Raw genomic sequence first — 18220 nt, forward strand, 5'->3', positions numbered from 1 at the left:
CCTCTTTTCAGGTGATAAGAACACGTGTGCGTTGTGTGGCCAATATAATAAGGGTGAATCGGTTTCGCCCAACTTGAGAAATATCTCTTGCAGAACAATTTGTTTACAATTGGCCCCCTCCCCCCCCCTACACTCCTTCCCACCCCAACAGGCACCTGCTCACACACCTTCATTTCTTAGCCTTTTTTTTTTTTTTTTTTTTTGTATTTTTCCGAAGCTGGAAACGGGGAGGCAGTCAGACAGACTCCTGCATGCGCCCGACCGGGATCCACCCGGCATGCCCACCAGGGGCGATGCTCTGCCCATCTGGGGCGTCGCTCTGTTGCAATCAGAGCCATTCTAGCGCCTGAGGCATCCCCAGCCAAGGAGCCATCCCCAGCGCCCGGGCCGTCTTTGCTCCAATGGAGCCTCGGCTGTGGGAGGGGAAGAGAGAGACAGAGAGAAAGGAGAGGGGGAGGGGTGGAGAAGCAGATGGGCGCCTCTCCTGTGTGCCCTGGCCGGGAATCGAACCCGGGACTCCTGCACGCCAGGCTGACGCTCTACCACTGAGCCAACCGGCCAGGGCCTTTTTTTTTTTTTTTTTTTGCTCATGGTGACTCCAAATTTCTGAGCCGTCACATTGAAGCACGTTGCATTTTTTAAATCTAGCCGATAGGTCATCGTGACGTCATTGAGACCTCATTTTCAACATGGGCTCCTGTTTTGACAGGCTGCTTTGATGTGGTGAGCCTGATCTCCGTGGGTCACTGTTACAGAAATCTCATGACTTCCTCGATAATGGACCCAAGCCATTTCTCTCTGGAATCAGACTTCTTGGTGTCCTTCTGGGTCATCCATGGTCCCGTCGCTTTCGGTTAGAAGAGAAAGTCCACTCCATCTGCGAAGGTCACCCTTCCAGTGGTGGGCGCCCCGGGCGGCTCCTTTCAAACCCTCCATCCTGTCCGCTTGACATGGTGACATTGTGTTCTCTGCTGGAGAGATGTCACCGCTGCCTTAGCTTGTGACTCTTGAGTCTTAGCGAGAGAGGCAAGAAATACAATCTGTGAACATTTTCTGGGAGAAGCAATGAGCCATTGGACGGATTTTCCGGTGACTTCCTGCCGAAGATTCGAAAGCATTAAAAAAAAAAAAAAAAAGGTAGCGATGAAGCCTCAGCCTGCTGGGAAATTGTTCCCCTGACTTTCCTTTTGCACCTGGCTTTGCCGAGGCTCAGGACTGCGAGTGACTTGCTGAGTCTTGTATTCCATCCGGAAAGAGACCCCGGGGGCCTCTCCCCCTGGTTCTTACTCAGCTTCACGAGAGCTAGTAAAAATCGCAGGGTCTTGGAGTTCAGAAGAGAGGCCGTTTCCGTCTATTTCTCTGTCAAGTCGAACATCGTGTCTCTGCAGGTCTTGGTGGCTGAAACGCAGCCTGGTGTAATTAGGTCAGTTTCTCCTGTCTTTGTGAGGACGACTTACCTGGTTTGCAGTGACCAGTGACCATTCATTTTGGTCTTTGTTTTTTTTTCCTACCTGTCTTTGCTCTATTTATTTTGATGTTCATGTTGGCTTTGACATTAAAAAGAGAAACAGAAGTACCGGATGATTCCCAGATTTAGGCTTGCATGATCAACCACCTCGTACGGCGTTGAGCAGCGTGTCCTGGGGGGAGAGGCGCGTGAAGAACTGACGGAACTCAGGGATGGTGAGTGCTCCGGTCTCACTGACCGTTAGAAACCAGCGTGAGTCGTGTGATATCGGAGGGGACGATCTCACATCCGGTCACCGAGGATGAGTCAGAGTGATTCCCAGGCACACAGGCTGAAGAATGTCTTCCGAGGGTACCGCTGAAGAAATACACTCGTGTTTTCCTCAGCATCTCCTGTCATTTCCTCCGGCAGCCTGTTCTCTGATAGGATGGAGGGGCCCAGGCGCTGTTTCATCTGCCTGCTTTTTTCACCCTCACATGACCCGCGTGCAGGAGAGTCAATGTGCCGGACTCTTAGCGATCATGAGCCAGACAAAAGTAACATGCGAGGTGCTGGCCAGTTGGCTCAGTGGTAGAGCATCAGCCTGGAGTGTGGAAGTCCCGGCTTTGATTCCCGGCCAGGACACACAGGAGAAGCGCCCATCTGCTTCTCCACCCCTCCCCCTCTCCTTCCTCTCTGTCTCTCTCTTCCCCTCCCACAACTGAGGCTCCACTGGAGCAAAGTTGGCCCGGGCGCTGAGGATGGCTCCATGGCCTCTGCCTCAGGTGCTAGAATGGCTCCAGTGGCAACGGAGCAACACCCCAGATGGACAGAACATCGCCCCCTGGTGGGCGTGCCGGGTGGATCCCAGTCGGACGCATGCGGGAGTCTGTCTGCCTCCCTGCTTCTCACTTCGGAAAAATACAAAAAAATAAAAAGTAATAAATAACACACACCAGGTCTGTTCCATGCCAGTCACTTCACGAGCCACGCCCGCGGTACCCAGGGCCACAAAGACACCTGTTCCTTTTGCAGAGATTGAGGTCGAAGAGTCTACAAACACGTGTTGAACGAATGCAACGTCACACCAAAGTGTCGTACTTATTTTTAAAGTTTAATCCAGGTTTACCCTCCCTCCCTCCACTTTGTGCATGGTTGCTATTAAGTATCAATAATCAGTCTTCCTGCGGCCTTGTAGCTGGTAGGAAACTTGAACCCACCAAGCACAGACACCCCGAGGTCTGGGCGGCTGGGCCTCCGGCAGAATCCCACGTCCTTTGGGTGAGTGCCTTTCCTGGTTGTTGATGAAGGGGTCACGACCTGGTGGCACCATTGTCCCTTCAGGCCCCTAAGTCCAGTCGCACAAACCAAACAGTGCCTGTTGTCTGGACCTGGAGAGGTCACACTTTTTTGCACAAAAGTGGACGCAGCTGATCAAGGAAGAGAACCCTGCCTCGCTGTCCCTTTGGGTGGACGCAGAGGAGGAGAGGAGGGCGGCGCAGCCCAGTCTAGGTGTCCCCTGGGGGCCGGCACCATGACGACGGAGCCGTGGGGCTGGGCTTGTGGCTCTCCCTCCAGATGGCTTGGTCCCTGGAGGGCGTTGCTTTGTGTAGAAATAGCTGAAACCCTCCTCTGCCCAACCCGTCTCTGTTTTCTCCTTTTCACACATGTGCCAGTGACTCACCCCGACGGAGCAGACACCCTCAGTTCTCTAACACGGCTGCCGATGAGCCAGTTTGTTGTGGGACCCCCCCCCCCACACACACACACATGCAGGTTTGGGACAGTTAAAAATAAACTGTACCTTCACTCTGTTCCCGCTACGCTACCTGGGCTGCTGTTTCGTGGTGTGGGCAGCCTTGGGGTCCACTCTCCAGGTCCCAGAGCCGGAGGAGAACCTGCCGGGTCCTTGGACACGTGGACCCGGGCTCTGGAAAGTGAGGCTCAGCCTGTGGCTCCGCTGACTCTTGTACAAGACGAGCATTAGAACTTGGGTTATCTGGCTCCCTACACCACCCCCCCCTCCCCTGCCACCAGTCACAGAGGGATGTGAGCCACCAGCTGCGTAGTGTGACGGGTGGAGCTCCCGGTCATCAGGTGGGTGCCTAGTCACAGCCTTCCCAGGTGTGGCCCAGGCGGGTCTTGCATCCTCACTCATGGGTGCCTAGTCACAGCCTTCCCACGTGTGGCCCAGGTGGGTCTTGCATCCCTCACTCAGGCTTGCTGCCCTGAGGCTGAGCTACACCCACGGAGTTCTGCAGGGGCGAGCTGGCCGCACGCTCGGCCGTCAGCCAGAGCGGCACCGTCGTGTGGTCAAGGGCAGAGCCAAACTGCTCTGTTCCGAACTGTCCGCGTCCTAACTCTGACAACGCACCCCTGCCAGACCCGGTGTGCCCCCGAGCTCCCGTGTGGCACCCTGCCCGCCCGCACCGGCCCAGGGCCGCCAGGGGAAGAAGGAAGAGTCCTCTCACTTAGGTGAGCAGGAGAGAGGACACCCATTCCTTTTGGGTCCTACGAGTTCCATGCCGGACCCCCTGCGTGGAATGCCCAGTGCTCAAGGAGAAGCGTTGTCTTGGGATGGGGAGGGAGACCTAAACTGCCCCCCAGAGAAGCCAACTTTATCCCAACCAGTCTCCCCAAAGTCTAAACCTGCAAAGGGTAGATGCGTGCACATCCCCATAAAACCCGTCGGGGGGAAAAAAACGGTCCTGCCAAGCCCCCAAAACAAACTCACCATCTGTACCGAACACCCAGTATAATTATTCTCTCGTGGAGGAATTACATAAATCGCCCACTGGGAAGGCAGCCTGGCTTTCCACCACCCCCCCCGCCCCCCCGAAATCTGTCACAGCTGCTGTGCGTGTCTCTGTGCCAGGCTGAGCACCTGTGTTTGGGAACAACTGGGTCTTCTGGTCAGATTCCCTGTGAACAGACCTGTGGGAGGTGCGTGCCTGTGTGTGAGTGTGAGTGTGAGTGTGAGTGTGAGAGGCTCCCCAGTGCGGCCCCAGTTCAGGCGCTCATTATGCAGGTCCTCTGGGGAGTGCAGCCTCCGAGCAGCCAGGCGTCTTGATTAATGCTGGCGGAGGGCCGCAGGGCCTGTGTCTCCGGTCCCAGCTGAGAATACGGTCCCCTTACCTCCCAGCTGCCCGCGCCGTCCCCCAGGGTCCCCGCTGCTGCGGGGATGAGCTGTGTCCTGCGCTGCTGACAGCCAGAGCCCCTGTTTCCTGTGCCAGAGCCTGCGGAGCGAGAACTGGGCCACTTTGCAGTCTGTGAGTACGCGGTTGGTCCCGCCCCTGCCTCCCCGAGGCTCCTCCGTGGGAATGTGACTTTGCCGCTGCCGCCGGCTCTCCGTTCCCTCGCTGCTGCTGCTGCTGCTGCCTCTTTGTTGGAATCGAGCTCTGAGCCACTGTCCTCCTGTGGGGCTGGCGGTGGGGCTGCAGGAGCGTGCTGATCACTGATCCGTAGGAGCAGGTCCGAGAGCCCTTCCGAATGCCTTCAGAGAAGTTAGAGATCACCGGCTTTTGTTTCTAATCCGGAGGCGTGGGCCCCGGTGTCTGCGGAGCCCTGGCTGGTGAGAGCTCGCCCTTCTCCCCACCGTCTCCTCCATCCCGGGCGAGAGAACCTGTAAGTCAGAGCGATGAGCCCGCGGAGAGACCCCTGCCTGCAGGTCTGCCTGAGAGACGCGTGTGCCGCGGTCCTTCCTTCCAGAGTCGATCCGGGACCCTTGTTTTGGTGTCTCTCTGCTGCTGCTGAGAAGGCAGGGACAGGAAAAGTTTCCCTTGTTTTTCAGTGGCTTGCTGTTTAGAAACTTTGCTGGCTTGGGGGCGGGGGGGGGGGGGGGCAGCTCTTAGAAACATTTGCAGATGCAAACGGGTAACTCCTTTTTCATTTATTTTTTTTTATCTCATTCTGAGGGACAGTATTTAAAATTAGGCTGTATGTTTAGCTCGTTTTTTGCTTTTGGCTGCAAATCTGGCTTCATTCATGGTTCGTGGGTCTCCTGATGCATTCTATCAAATCCCTATTTGTTATCCTTGAAAGAGGCATTGATTGTTGAAAGGATATTAGAAGTTAATACTGTTAATAGGGTTTGATGGTGACTTTCCAATGATCGCTGGCTCAGTGAAATGAAAGATCGTTATCCCTGCGAGAAAGGGGGCGTGTGGCATTTTTTGTCGGGGTTCCCTCACCCCAAATGCGCATCACACTTTTCTCCCCGGGGTTGAAAGCAGAGTAAGTTGTCATCAGAACAGAGCGTGGAACAGAAGCGGGCGGACCCGCTGGGACCCGTGACCCAGAGCTGCTGTGGACCAAGGTGAACCCAAATCTCTCTTCCCTGGAAGGAGGAATCCCGGTCCCCTCCCTGAGCCTTGAGTCCACAGGGCCCCCGGGGATCCGGCCATTTCTGGGGTAGAAATACAAGTTTGGTGACCCGTCTCCACAGACAGAAAAACTGCAGGCTATGAAAGTGAACATATCTCTCTGGCGAGGACGGACAATGTTCTCAGTAGATTTGGTCCTGGGGACGGTGAGGAGAGAGGACATGGTGGAGGGGGGGGGGTGTTGGAGGGGAGCAAGGCAACCAGCCAGCAATGGATGCTTAACATCTGGCGCAGCGAAGCTGACCAGAAGGGCCGTGGACCCTCGGGGCAGCGACGGGTCCTAGGGCTGTCTGTCCTTGTGGGCGTCTGGTCCCTGGAAAATAGTGAGTGGGTGCAGGCTCTGTGACACTGAAATCTGCAGTCAAGGAAGGGACACGACTCCCCCCCAAACCAGAACGGCCCCATGCCTTGTTCTAGAACTGGGCTGGCTCTTGTGAGTGGCCCTGACTGAGGCTGCCTCGGCTGTACTTGAAATAATCGTCGGTGTTTTTATTTCTGACGGGTGGCAAACGCGATCCTGTCAGGAGGGAAGACCCTTTCCCAGGATGACACGAGCAGCTGTGGTCCGAGGCTCGTCTGACACGGTTTGTTCTGTGCGCGCCTAATTCCGTCAACGCTGTTTTCTCACGAGTTCTCCTTTCTTTTTTATCGGAGTGCTGGGTTCTATATATATATGTAGCAGACACATTTGCCTCTGCACAGACATCTTTTCCTGATGTAGTTAAGTTGTTATTTTTCAGTCCGACATTTAGAAACGTGAACTCACATGATGTGGAGTGAAGGTGCCCTGAGTTTCATAATTGTCAAATTCTGGACGAGTGTAAAGTGGGTGCGCCCTGACCGTGCCTCGTCCGGTGCCCACGGCAGAGGTCACTCTAGGGACAGCAGGGGTTTGAGGTCACCTCGGTTCGGTTGCTGTGTGAGCTCCAACAAGCCGCTGCACCTCTCTGTGCCTCAGTATCCCCTCCCCCACCGTAAAATGAGCAGGGGTTTCTAAGAGACTTTCCCGGTCAGGGAAGTCTGTGATCTCATGACCCCTCCTTCGAACTTCTCGCTTACTCCCGGAAAGCCCTTTAAAATGCTTTGGGAAGGGGTGAAATGTGATATAGTTGTCCTCAGAAGCAACATACTATCAGAAAGCTTGCTTTCTTTATGCCTCTTCCCTCTCCCTCCCTCCCTCCCTTTCCTTTCTCCCTCTTTCCCTCCCTCCCTCCCTTCTCTCTACCCCTGCCCTCCCTCCCTCCCTTTCCTTTCTCCCTCTTTCCCTCCCTCCCTCCCTTCTCTCTACCCCTGCCCTCCCTTCCTCCGCCTCACTCTCCCAGTTTCTCATTAGTGAGTTGCACTGAAGTCAGACAGAAACAAGGCTGAGATTGTCTGTCCTGTCCTGTAACCTGTTTGCCCCCTTCCCTACGAGAGCTCTTTACAGTACGGGGTGCGGACACACGGTACGTACGATCGAGTGTCACAGTCACGGAGTCCTGGGCACATGTGCCGAAGGGTCCCCACATTGTATGGGGTTCGGGATTGTGCGTGCACCTTGCCCGTGTTAATTTTTTTCTTAATCTTTATTTTATTTATTGACTTTTAGAGAGAGAGAGAGAGAGAAAGAGAGAGAAAGATGGGGGAGAAGCAGGAAGCATTAACTCATAGTAGTTGCTTCTCCTATGTGCCTTGACCAGGGCAAGCCCAGGGTTTCGAACCAGTGACCTCAGCATTCCAGGTTAATGCTTTATCCACTGCGCCACCACAGGTCAGGCACTCGTGTTAATTTTTAAAGTAAGAGAATAACACGTATTTATTTTCCTTTATTACTGCATGTTATTGTTTATTTCAGGTACTGTTCACACTCAGTATCATTTTGCATTAATCTTGGGTGTGCAGAGCAGTGGTCAGACACCCCTGTGCTTCCCAGTGCCCCCTGCTCTCTCCAGTGTCCCCCTGCTCTCTCCAGTGTCCCCCTGCTCTCTCCAGTGCCCAGTGCCCCCCTGCTCTCCCCAGTGCCCAGTGCCCCCCTGCTCTCCCCAGTGTCCCCCTGCTCTCTCCAGTGTCCCCCTGTTCTGCTCTCTCCAGTGTCCCCCTGCTCTCTCCAGTGTCCCCCTGCTCTCTCCAGTGTCCCCCTGCTCTCTCCAGTGTCCCCCTGCTCTCTCCAGTGTCCCCCTGCTCTCTCCAGTGCCCAGTGCCCCCCTGCTCTCCCCAGTGTCCCCCTGCTCTCTCCAGTGTCCCCCTGTTCTGCTCTCTCCAGTGTCCCCCTGCTCTCTCCAGTGTCCCCCTGCTCTCTCCAGTGTCCCCCTGCTCTCTCCAGTGCCCCCTGCTCTCTCCAGTGTCCCCCTGCTCTCTCCAGTGCCCCCTGCTCTCTCCAGTGTCCCCCTGCTCTCTCCAGTGCCCCCTGCTCTCTCCAGTGCCCCCTGCTCTCTCCAGTGCCCCCTGCTCTCCCCAGTGTCCCCCTGCTCTCTCCAGTGCCCAGTGCCCCCTGCTCTCTCCAGTGCCCCCTGCTCTCTCCATGTCCCCCTGCTCTCCCCAGTGTCCCCCTGCTCTCTCCAGTGTCCCCCTGTTCTGCTCTCTCCAGTGTCCCCCTGCTCTCTCCAGTGTCCCCCTGCTCTCTCCAGTGCCCCCTGCTCTCTCCAGTGCCCCCTGCTCTCTCCAGTGCCCAGTGCCCCCCTGCTCTCCCCAGTGTCCCCCTGCTCTCTCCAGTGTCCCCCTGTTCTGCTCTCCCCAGTGTCCCCCTGCTCTCTCCATGTCCCCCTGTTCTGCTCTCTCCAGTGTCCCCCTGCTCTCTCCAGTGTCCCCCTGTTCTCTCCAGTGTCCCCCTGCTCTCTCCAGTGTCCCCCTGCTCTCTCCAGTGCCCCCTGCTCTCTCCAGTGCCCAGTGCCCCCCTGCTCTCCCCAGTGCCCCCCTGCTCTCCCCAGTGTCCCCCTGCTCTCTCCAGTGTCCCCCTGCTCTCTCCAGTGCCCAGTGCCCCCCTGCTCTCCCCAGTGCCCCCCTGCTCTCCCCAGTGTCCCCCTGCTCTCTCCAGTGTCCCCCTGCTCTCTCCAGTGCCCCCTGTTCTGCTCTCCCCAGTGTCCCCCTGCTCTCTCCAGTGTCCCCCTGTTCTGCTCTCCCCAGTGTCCCCCTGCTCTCTCCATGTCCCCCTGTTCTGCTCTCTCCAGTGTCCCCCTGTTCTCTCCAGTGTCCCCCTGCTCTCTCCAGTGTCCCCCTGCTCTCTCCAGTGCCCCCTGCTCTCTCCAGTGCCCAGTGCCCCCCTGCTCTCCCCAGTGCCCCCCTGCTCTCCCCAGTGTCCCCCTGCTCTCTCCAGTGTCCCCCTGCTCTCTCCAGTGCCCAGTGCCCCCCTGCTCTCCCCAGTGCCCCCCTGCTCTCCCCAGTGTCCCCCTGCTCTCTCCAGTGTCCCCCTGCTCTCTCCAGTGCCCCCTGTTCTGCTCTCTCCAGTGCCCCCTGCTCTCTCCAGTGTCCCCCTGCTCTCTCCAGTGTCCCCCTGTTCTGCTCTCTCCAGTGCCCAGTGCCCCCCTGCTCTCCCCAGTGTCCCCCTGCTCTCTCCAGTGTCCCCCTGCTCTCCCCAGTGTCCCCCTGCTCTCTCCAGTGCCCCCTGTTCTGCTCTCTCCAGTGCCCCCTGCTCTCTCCAGTGTCCCCCTGCTCTCTCCAGTGTCCCCCTGCTCTCTCCAGTGTCCCCCTGTTCTGCTCTCTCCAGTGCCCAGTGCCCCCCTGCTCTCCCCAGTGTCCCCCTGCTCTCTCCAGTGTCCCCCTGTTCTGCTCTCCCCAGTGTCCCCCTGCTCTCTCCAGTGTCCCCCTGTTCTGCTCTCCCCAGTGTCCCCCTGCTCTCTCCAGTGTCCCCCTGCTCTCTCCAGTGTCCCCCTGTTCTGCTCTCCCCAGTGTCCCCTGCTCTCTCCAGTGCCCAGTGTCCCCCTGCTCTCTCCAGTGTCCCCCTGCTCTCTCCAGTGTCCCCCTGTTCTGCTCTCTCCAGTGTCCCCTGCTCTCTCCAGTGCTCCCTGCTCTCTCCAGTGCCCAGTGTCCCCCTGCTCTCTCCGGTGTCCCCTTGTTCTGCTCTCTCCAGTGTCCAGCTGGCACCATGCACTGTTAGGATGATATTGTTGACTATTTCCTATGCTTGAAAGTGATGAAGCGAACTCATCGTAACGCCTTAAGCTCTCAACATTTGATTAAGGAGTAAAACCGGAGGATTCACAAATGGGAGTCCATGTCATGTGACAGGATAGTACAGCTTGATTTAGAAAATGACAGGTGAGCCAAAGGACATTATTCCCTCCAAGAGGTGATAGTCTAGTTAACCAGTATGGAAAAATAAAAGCCAAAAAAAATAATACTAATAATATGGCATTGCGATATAAGGACCCGATGGTATAATCAGGTGAGCAGTTTTGCAGAATCCAAATGAGATTTAAAAAAAAAAAAGAGAGAGAGAGAGAGAGAAACTTCATGGAACATTTTCTTTAGGATACATTCCTTACCATCTCATCACTGCCAGCTTCTATCTGGATAAGAGTCTCAGTTAAAAGTGACAAACGGTAGGAGTTACTGAAGCCCCACCCACCGCTCTGGGCTGCTGCCTGAGCTCAGACCCCATTGCCAGTTCTGTCTGGGCGTCTTCACCACCGGCTCTGAAAGAAGCTGAAATCGTTTCAGAAGGAGTTATTCCTGGTGTCAGGAGGGCGGCGATTTTTGTCTCTCACTAGCAAATGAAATGAAAAGGCACACCGCCTGCGTAACTGGGAGGTCAGGACATCATCACCAGCTAATCTCCTGCTTAACCGCTGGCGGTATTCACCTATATTTTTAACACCCGGTGTCCTCGGAAGATGGGTGACAGGGGCCATTGGATGACACTAATAGCTCGGAGGGCCCCCCCCCCTTCTTGTTGCCAGAGCAGGGGCGTGTTATGACAGCTTTCACATGTGAGTTGGGAATACGAATTTTTCTTCTCAGAGGTGACCATTAGGCAAAAGAGCTCTGGATGGGCAGCTTCCAGCCCTGGAGTTTGAACGGTCGTTTTATTACTGAGTGGACCCGTAGACCGTATTTGATGTGATCCGTGCAGAATGGAAAGTTAATTTCCCCAAACTCAGAAAGCTGGGTAGACAGACCCTCCCCCAGGCCCTGCTGTGTGTAGCGTTAGTGATAGGACATAATCCCTGTGCCTCACGGCCGTGCGCCCTTCTGTGACGGAGACAGCCTGGCGCTTCTGGACTGTTTCTCTGCACGCCGTGGGAGGGGGACAGATGTGTTGCGTGATTGTGGCTCTCAAATCCTTGACTGGGGGGTTCCCAGGCAAATCAGGGGCTCTGCTTCTGGGTTTAAGCCAGTGCACCTGGTGACACGGGACGTCCGATCCAATGTCACTTGGTTCTCCGCGCTCGTGGCTCCTCCCCCGGTGGGCTCTGAGGTCAGGAAGAGAACGCCGCCCCTTGGACTTCGCTGTGGTCTGAGGTTGTGTGCCTGGTGGCACGTCCTCGCCCGCATTCCAGATGGGGGGGGGAGTCCCGCCCATGTGCCAGAAACTCCTCTGCTGTTCCAGGGAAGGAGCAGGATGATCTACCAGAAACTTCTCTGCTGGTTTCGGGGAAGGAGCAGGATGATCTACTGCTGAGGGGACTGCTCAGGAGGATTAACGTCTTGTCTTCCTGGGGTTGGACCGGCACAACCCGCGGAGCTCCCGGACCCGAGGATGTGACAGGATTTAGAGGTGCTGACAGTGCCAGCCAGGTGGCGAGGGGACGGGAGGAGACAGATTTAAGGCTGGCCAGAAGGAGACCCTATATCAGGGGAGAGAAACTTGAGGTCCCAGCATTGAGGTCCCAGCAAAAAGTAAAATAAAATAAATGTAAATGCGGAAGCAGAGCCGTGAGGGCAGGTCTGGGGGTCGGCAGACAGGTGGCCGCGGAGGGAACGCGTGTGAGAGCATAAAGGGCAGGGACAGCGCGGCGGGGCCCCAGGGACGCCCCCAGGAGGGGCCGAGGGCCTGCACAGGCCCTGCACAGCCGGTGAGGACGTTCGGGTCCCTGGGGAGATGCGGAGAAGTAAGCCCTACTTGTGGCTCTTTCCTGTGCTGCCCCAGCCGGCTGGGGACAGGCCGCTGCCCTGAGGGACGTGGGCGGGAGGGAGGCGGAGCTGGGTGGCCCCCCTTGAATGAGGACCTGTGCAGAGCTGTCCCTGGACGGGAGGTGCGGCTGGGTGGACATCGTGCAGCTGGGGGGACGTCCGCGAGCAAGCCTGGGGGACGTCGTTCAACTGTTCAGACCGGCAGCTGGTGAGTTGTTTTCCGCCATCTCCCCGCCTCCGTGTCGGTCCCCCACGCCCCCCCAACACCCCGATTTGTCTGTATCGTCCCAGGAGAGGGAGGGAGGGACTCCCTCACGCCGCCCAGGAAGCACACCTAACTAACGTCCTGGTTGTCACCGTCCCGCGCCAAGGTGCCGACCGGCTTTTGGAAATCATTATTTCTCTTCGCTCTTCCCCTGCTGAGCAGGGCGCCCCCCTGGGGCGTGCTCAGGTCACCCGAACACTCAGATAAATGGCCCGCTGTACTGGGCACCAGCCTCTGAGTGAGTCACACCGCTAATTACGTGCGGCCACCTGCCGGGACTCACACTCCAAGCTGCTCCGAGTGGAGTGCCTTTGTCCCTGTCCAGATGTGGGAGCCGCCCACCCTCGAGCGTAATGCTTGTCGCCAGGGGAACAACACCCACCGGGGGGAGACGGGGCCAGCTCAGCGTGGTTTCGGGCCTCTCCATGCCGCCTGTGCCGAGCGTGGAACGGGGAGTGTAGGTGTGTGCCGACTCCTCCGCCCAGCTGTCCGTCTGGCCCTGTGCTCGGACGTCAGCAGCATCAGGGGATTAGACAGACACAGTCCTCCCTGTGGTCCTCCTCTGCCTTTCCCTGCGGGGCCCACAGGTGGCACTCAGGTGATGGCTGTTGAAAGTACCTATTGCTATGGTCTGTGTGTGTGTGTGTGTGTGTGTGTGTGTATTTTGTGACAGAGTGAGAGAGAGAGACAAAGAGAGGGACAGATAGGGACAGACAGGAAGAGGGAGAGATGAGAAGCATCAATTCTTCGTTGTGGCACCTTAGTTGTTCATTGATTGCTTTCTTATATGTGCCTTGACCACAGGCCTTCAACAGACTGAGTAACCCCTTGCTCGAGCCAGCGACCTTGGGCACAGGCTGGTGAGGCTTGTTCAAACCAGATGAACCTGTGCTCAAGCTGGTGACCTCAGGGTTTTGAACCTGGGTCCTCCACATCCCAGTTCGATGTTCTATCCACTGCGCCACCACCTGGTCAGGTGGTATGTGAGTACATGTAAAAGATACAAAAGCAGCTCTGGCCGGTTGGCTCAGTGGTAGAGCGTTGGCCTGGTGTGCAGGAATCCCGGGTTTCATTCCCGGCCAGGGCACACAGGAGAAGTGCCCATCTGCTTTTCCATCCCTCCCCCTCTCCTTCCTCTCTGTTTCTCTCTTCCCCTCCCACAGCCAAGGCTCCATTGGAGCAAAGATGGCCCGGGCGCTGAGGGTGGCTCTGTGGCCTCTGCCTCAGGCGCTAGAATGGCCCTGTTTGCAACAGAGCAACGCTTCAGATGGGCAGAGCATCGCCCCCTGGTGGGCGTGCCGGGTGGATCCCGGTCAGGCGCATGCGGGAGTCTGTCTGACTGCCTCCCCGTTTCCAGCTTCGGAAAAATGCAAAAAAAAAAAAAAAAAGGGATGCAAAAGCTTCAACAACATATTTGCTTTTAAACTTTGTAACCTAAATTATAAGGAGGAAAACAGTGTCTGAGGCTAACTGGTGTATGTGTGTGTGTGTGTGTGTGTGTGTGTGTGTTTCTGTGCGCACACGTACACACATCTAAGCTAAGACCCTTGACCTCTTTAATGTTCATCACAGGCCATGACTGAATGATACATTGGCTACAGTGGTGCTTTTTTTGGTCCAAATTATTTTCATAACATGCAGAATAATATTCAGGATGTTCACGTAAAATGATTGACTGAAACATTTCACTCCAGAAATATTCTTGAGTTTGCCTCTGACCGTTTTCAACCTTGGAACCACCTGAGAGGCAGGGTTTGGACCGTTTTCGACCTCGGAACCACCTGAGAGGCAGAGTTTGGACCGTTTTCGACCTCGGAACCACCTGAGAGGCAGAGTTTGGACCGTTTTCGACCTCGGAACCACCTGAGAGGCAGAGTTTGGACCGTTTTCGACCTCGGAACCACCTGAGAGGCAGGGTTTGGAACTGATCTGAGTCTGGATGAAGCTCTGACTCTCTCTCTGAAGTGTCAGTTTTTGTGAACGCGGGCGTCACCGGGGAGATTTCCCCGCAGCCGGAGGTGGGTCCCTCGGGTGGAACGCTGGATCGCTTTAGTTAGATACAGAGAAACGTTTTCATGGATGTGTTAAAGGGACATGCATGTAACTCGTAAACAAAAACATTACTGTACAGGTGTGGTTGCTGAGGAGAGGGCCAAACTGACCAACTGTCCATCTGAAAACTACGCTGTGAGGAGCACGTGTAGAAGCCACTCTTGGTTGCCGCCTCCCTGGTGCTGGTGGCAGGCACGTCACCCCCGTCACGGGTTCCTCCCTGTGTCTCAGAATGGCCGCCCAGCTCGTGGAGGGCCGGAGACAGGAAGTCCACGGGGTGTGAAGTCTGAGGGGGTCTACAGGTTGTCTTGTCTGCATCTCTTCCGTTCGGGCTGGTGGTTACCCCGAGACGGAACGGCCGCCCAGTCCAATGACGGGAGTGGAGCCCGGGATGCCCGGAGAACCACAGGCGCTCTGTCCCTGGCCAGCCGGCTACTCCCGAGTTCTTCTTCAGACTCTGTGCACGAGCACAGACCTGCAGACACCAGACCGAAAACGTGAATGCGGCAGTCCAGCCGTCAGAAAACAGAGACTCCGCAGGAAAACTGCAGAAGGGTCCCCTCCTAGAAAATTAGTGTCACTAGAATCGGGGGCCAAATGTTGCCGCATGTCACAGATTTTAAATATCGGTGTTTATTTTCTGAATGTTGGAAAGCAAGGGACATCTACCAAGTCCATATCCAGGGAGGTAACAACCTCTGTTGTAAGTTAGTTTGGGGACTGCTCGCTGCCGGGGGAGAAGACACAGGGTTTTACAGCATGAGGGGGCGTGTCCTCCAGCGGCACGGTGGGAACACCTTACCAATCCACTGGGCGCCCTCTTAGAGAGGAGCAGACGGGGCCGCGAGAGCACAGCACCCCGGGATTCCTGCAGAGCTGGACTCAGACCCTAATGTGTCCCCTAAGTCGCCCGTGTCCATGGGTCAGATTTCAGAACTCACACTTTACAGCTGCGGAGAATGAAGTTAATCACCCAGAATACAGCAAACGCATACATTTTGCTATTCCTGGTTGAGTCGGTTGACTATAAACGACAGTTACAGTTACTGACTTTACTAACATGTAATAGTTTCATTTAAATTTGGCGCTAAAGTTGCCAACGGGACTTATATGTTGCTGTTGAAAGAGAAACATTGATGATTTCTTTTTTTCTCTCACTGGGCAGGTAGAAAAAATCTGAGGGTGCCCCCCCCCGCCATGTGAGGGGAGAGCGGGTGGTCTGATTGATTTCTGCTCGTCGTGGGCCTGCAGACACAGCCTGATGCCACTGAGTTCAACTCGAGACCTTTCAGAGGGTGTGTCCGGTAGAGGACCAGGCTGGGTGCTCCGGCAGAGAGAGACAGCTTCCTTGCCCACCTGTGCAGCAGACAGAAGCACAGGGGGCTCCCCAGCACTGCTGGCCTCGTCACTTGTTAATCTAAAATTCATTGCCCTGGTCAGTTGACTCAGTGGTAGAGCATCGACCTGGTGTGTGGAAGTCCTGGGTGCGATTCCCAGTCAGGTCACACGGGAGAAGTGACCACCTGCTTTTCCTCCCCTCCCTCTCCCTCCCTCGCTTTCCTCATTCCACGGCCATGGCTTCATTGATCTGAGTGCACAGGCCCCGGGCACTGAGGATGGCTCTGTGGAGCCTCTGCCTCGGGTGCTAAAAATAGTTCAGTTGCAAGCATGGGCCCCAGATGGGGGTTGCCAGGTGGATCCCGGTCGGGGTGCATGCAGGAATCTGTCTCTCTCTTTTCCTCTCACTTAAATAAAAATAAATTAATTAATGAAAATAAATAAAACTTATTTATTAAATGTCTGCTGTTTGCCGCACCCTGGTCTAGGGTTGCCGGGATACAGCCATGACCAAAGCACACAGAACCTCACTGCCCTGATCAAAGTCTGCATTCTGCTTGGGGTGGGGTGGGGGCAGGTTCAATGGGCCACCTGGGGACCCGTGGGGGCTTCCCCTCTCTCTCCTTTGCTCTGTTGGTTTCTTTCTGTCGCTAGGAAGTGCTTCTGGGGCATCTCCGTGGACCCTGTCCAGACCACAGGACGTGTGCAGAAACAAAGCCCCTTCTCCAGACATTTTTGTAGGACCTCACTCCCACGACAGTGGCCTAAAACGGCCGAGTGATGGAGGCAAGCGTGCGTGTTTTTCACAGGAGCGTTTCGCAATGAGGCCACCGTGTTCCTAAGGCCAGCCTTCCCCTTCCGCACGTGTGTGAGCGAGGCCGGACCTCCCCCCGCCCGACAGGCCACTCCTGTCTCAGCGCTGTCCTCTCCCCCCACCTAATCGATGGAGTTGGGGGCGGTGACTGATGCCCACCCGACTCAGGGCTCTGTTTATCGCCTGGACGTGGGTCTGGCCGTCCCTCCCCGGGGATGTGTTCTTCGGTGGAGCTGAGTGCGTCTGTGGGGAACTCGTGGTGAGCTCGTGTGGAACAAGCTGTTTTATAAGTGCAAGGTGCCATTAGTATTTAAAGATAATAATTTGGAAGGCAGCCTTCCAGCGACCGAGTGCCCTGGGCTCTCACGCTTCTCTTTCCTTCCAACGCTAAGAAGAAAATTGGCGCTCAAGTACAGGGTGTCTGCCTGCCTGGTTATTTCCTTTCCCAAGGCGATTGACGTCTCCCCCTCGTCTCGCGGCCCTCGGCGAACGCAGGTGCTTCCCTGGGTTTGGAAGTAGCCGTTTAGAGGGGCGGGCTGAACAGAGGATAGCTTCGTCTTATTTTGTCTAAGATCGCCGAGCGCCGGGCACTCCGGAGCGACGCAATGGCGCGGGCGTCTGATGCCATCTTGTTCAGGAGGCACAAACCTCGGTGCGCTTCTCACCTTCGAGAGCCGGCTGGGAGCCTCAGGGAGGGCGTCCTCACCCCCCATGAACCGAGGGGGATGGGTGTTAATGTTTGGAGCCGACAGGCTCAAGGCCTTTCCAGTCCTGCTCTGTTAATTAAACCCTGGACACTCCAGGGGTAATGTCGCCATTAGGGGCAGGCAGGCAGGTGTTGGACCTGACGCTCAGGTGGCCGACCGTTACACACACAGGTGCCTCCCTGGCCAGGCTGTGACCGGCAGGCACAACCCGCGCTCCTTGCCTTTCGTGCGGTCCCCCCCCCACCCCCCCACCCCCCCACCCCCCACCCCCCACCCCCCACCCCCCACCCCCCCCCACCCCCACCCCCACCCCCACCCCCCCCCACCCCCACCCCCACCCCCACCCCCCCGTTCTCACGCGCCATCGCGGAGTGCCCTCGTGTCAAACGGCCGCCCACTGTTGCAGTGCTGGCCAACCTGGTCCCTGCCGCGCAACCAAACAGCGCTGCGATTGGCCCACCATGAAAGATGGACCGCCCACTAGTGGGCGGTAGGGACCAGGTTGACCAGCACTGCAAAAGTGGGCGGTTTTTATAAAAAGTTTGACGACCCCTGGACGCTCAGTATTAACAAGGCGGTTGCATTTTCCGCAGAGACGTCAACAACGATGTCGTCTTAAATATCCATCGATGTGGAGCCTCTCTTAACCCGACGTCGATGCTAAGGTCCCACGCACGGCTCTCGCAGGGGAAGCCTGACGCTTTGAGTCTTTAGTTGATTGAGCCGCCCGGCACGTGGCAGCCGTGTATTCCGGCGCCGTGCTTACTGTGTCCGTACGCCCTCAGAGCTCCTCCGCAGCGGGAAACGCGTTGTTTCAGTGGCTCGGGGTCCACAGGTTGGACAGAGACATGGGCGGGCTTCTTGGTGCGCATCTGTGGAAACCCACACCCGCATGCAGACGGGAAGGGGCCTCGAGCACTTGGATCCATAATTAGCGCCCAGAGCAGGGCAGGGCAGGTGCGCGTCCCCTTTGAGGGAGCAATGTGAAGACCAGTTTGAGTCCCTTCTTCAGCCCACGCTGAGTTTTATCTATTTATTTATTATTTACTTTTAATTCCACGAGAAGCAGGAAGGCAGAGAGACCGTCTCCTGTATGCGCCTGACCGGGATCCACCCGGCATGCCCACTAGGGGGCGATGCTCTGCCCATCTGGGGCGTTGCTCTGTT

General features: G+C 56.5%; 1 protein-coding gene across 6 annotated transcripts in view; it reads left to right on the forward strand.

The window, feature by feature from the left end:
* CNTN4 (contactin 4) overlaps positions 1–18220 on the forward strand; it is a 765413-nt gene that overhangs the window by 295567 nt on the left and 451626 nt on the right. For 2 of the 6 annotated variants that reach the window (XM_066245032.1, XM_066245037.1), the window contains exon 1: positions 4751–5071. The exons of 2 other annotated variants lie outside the window; for them this stretch is intronic. The gene's annotated coding sequence lies outside the window, so the exon portion shown is untranslated. Of the gene's footprint in view, positions 1–4312; positions 4717–4750; positions 5072–18220 lie in introns of those variants that run through there. 2 more of the 6 variants (XM_066245036.1, XM_066245035.1) reach the window with 2 other exon arrangements.

The sequence above is a fragment of the Saccopteryx bilineata genome, chromosome 10 (genome assembly GCF_036850765.1).
Source record: "Saccopteryx bilineata isolate mSacBil1 chromosome 10, mSacBil1_pri_phased_curated, whole genome shotgun sequence".
Lineage (NCBI taxonomy): Eukaryota > Metazoa > Chordata > Mammalia > Chiroptera > Emballonuridae > Saccopteryx > Saccopteryx bilineata.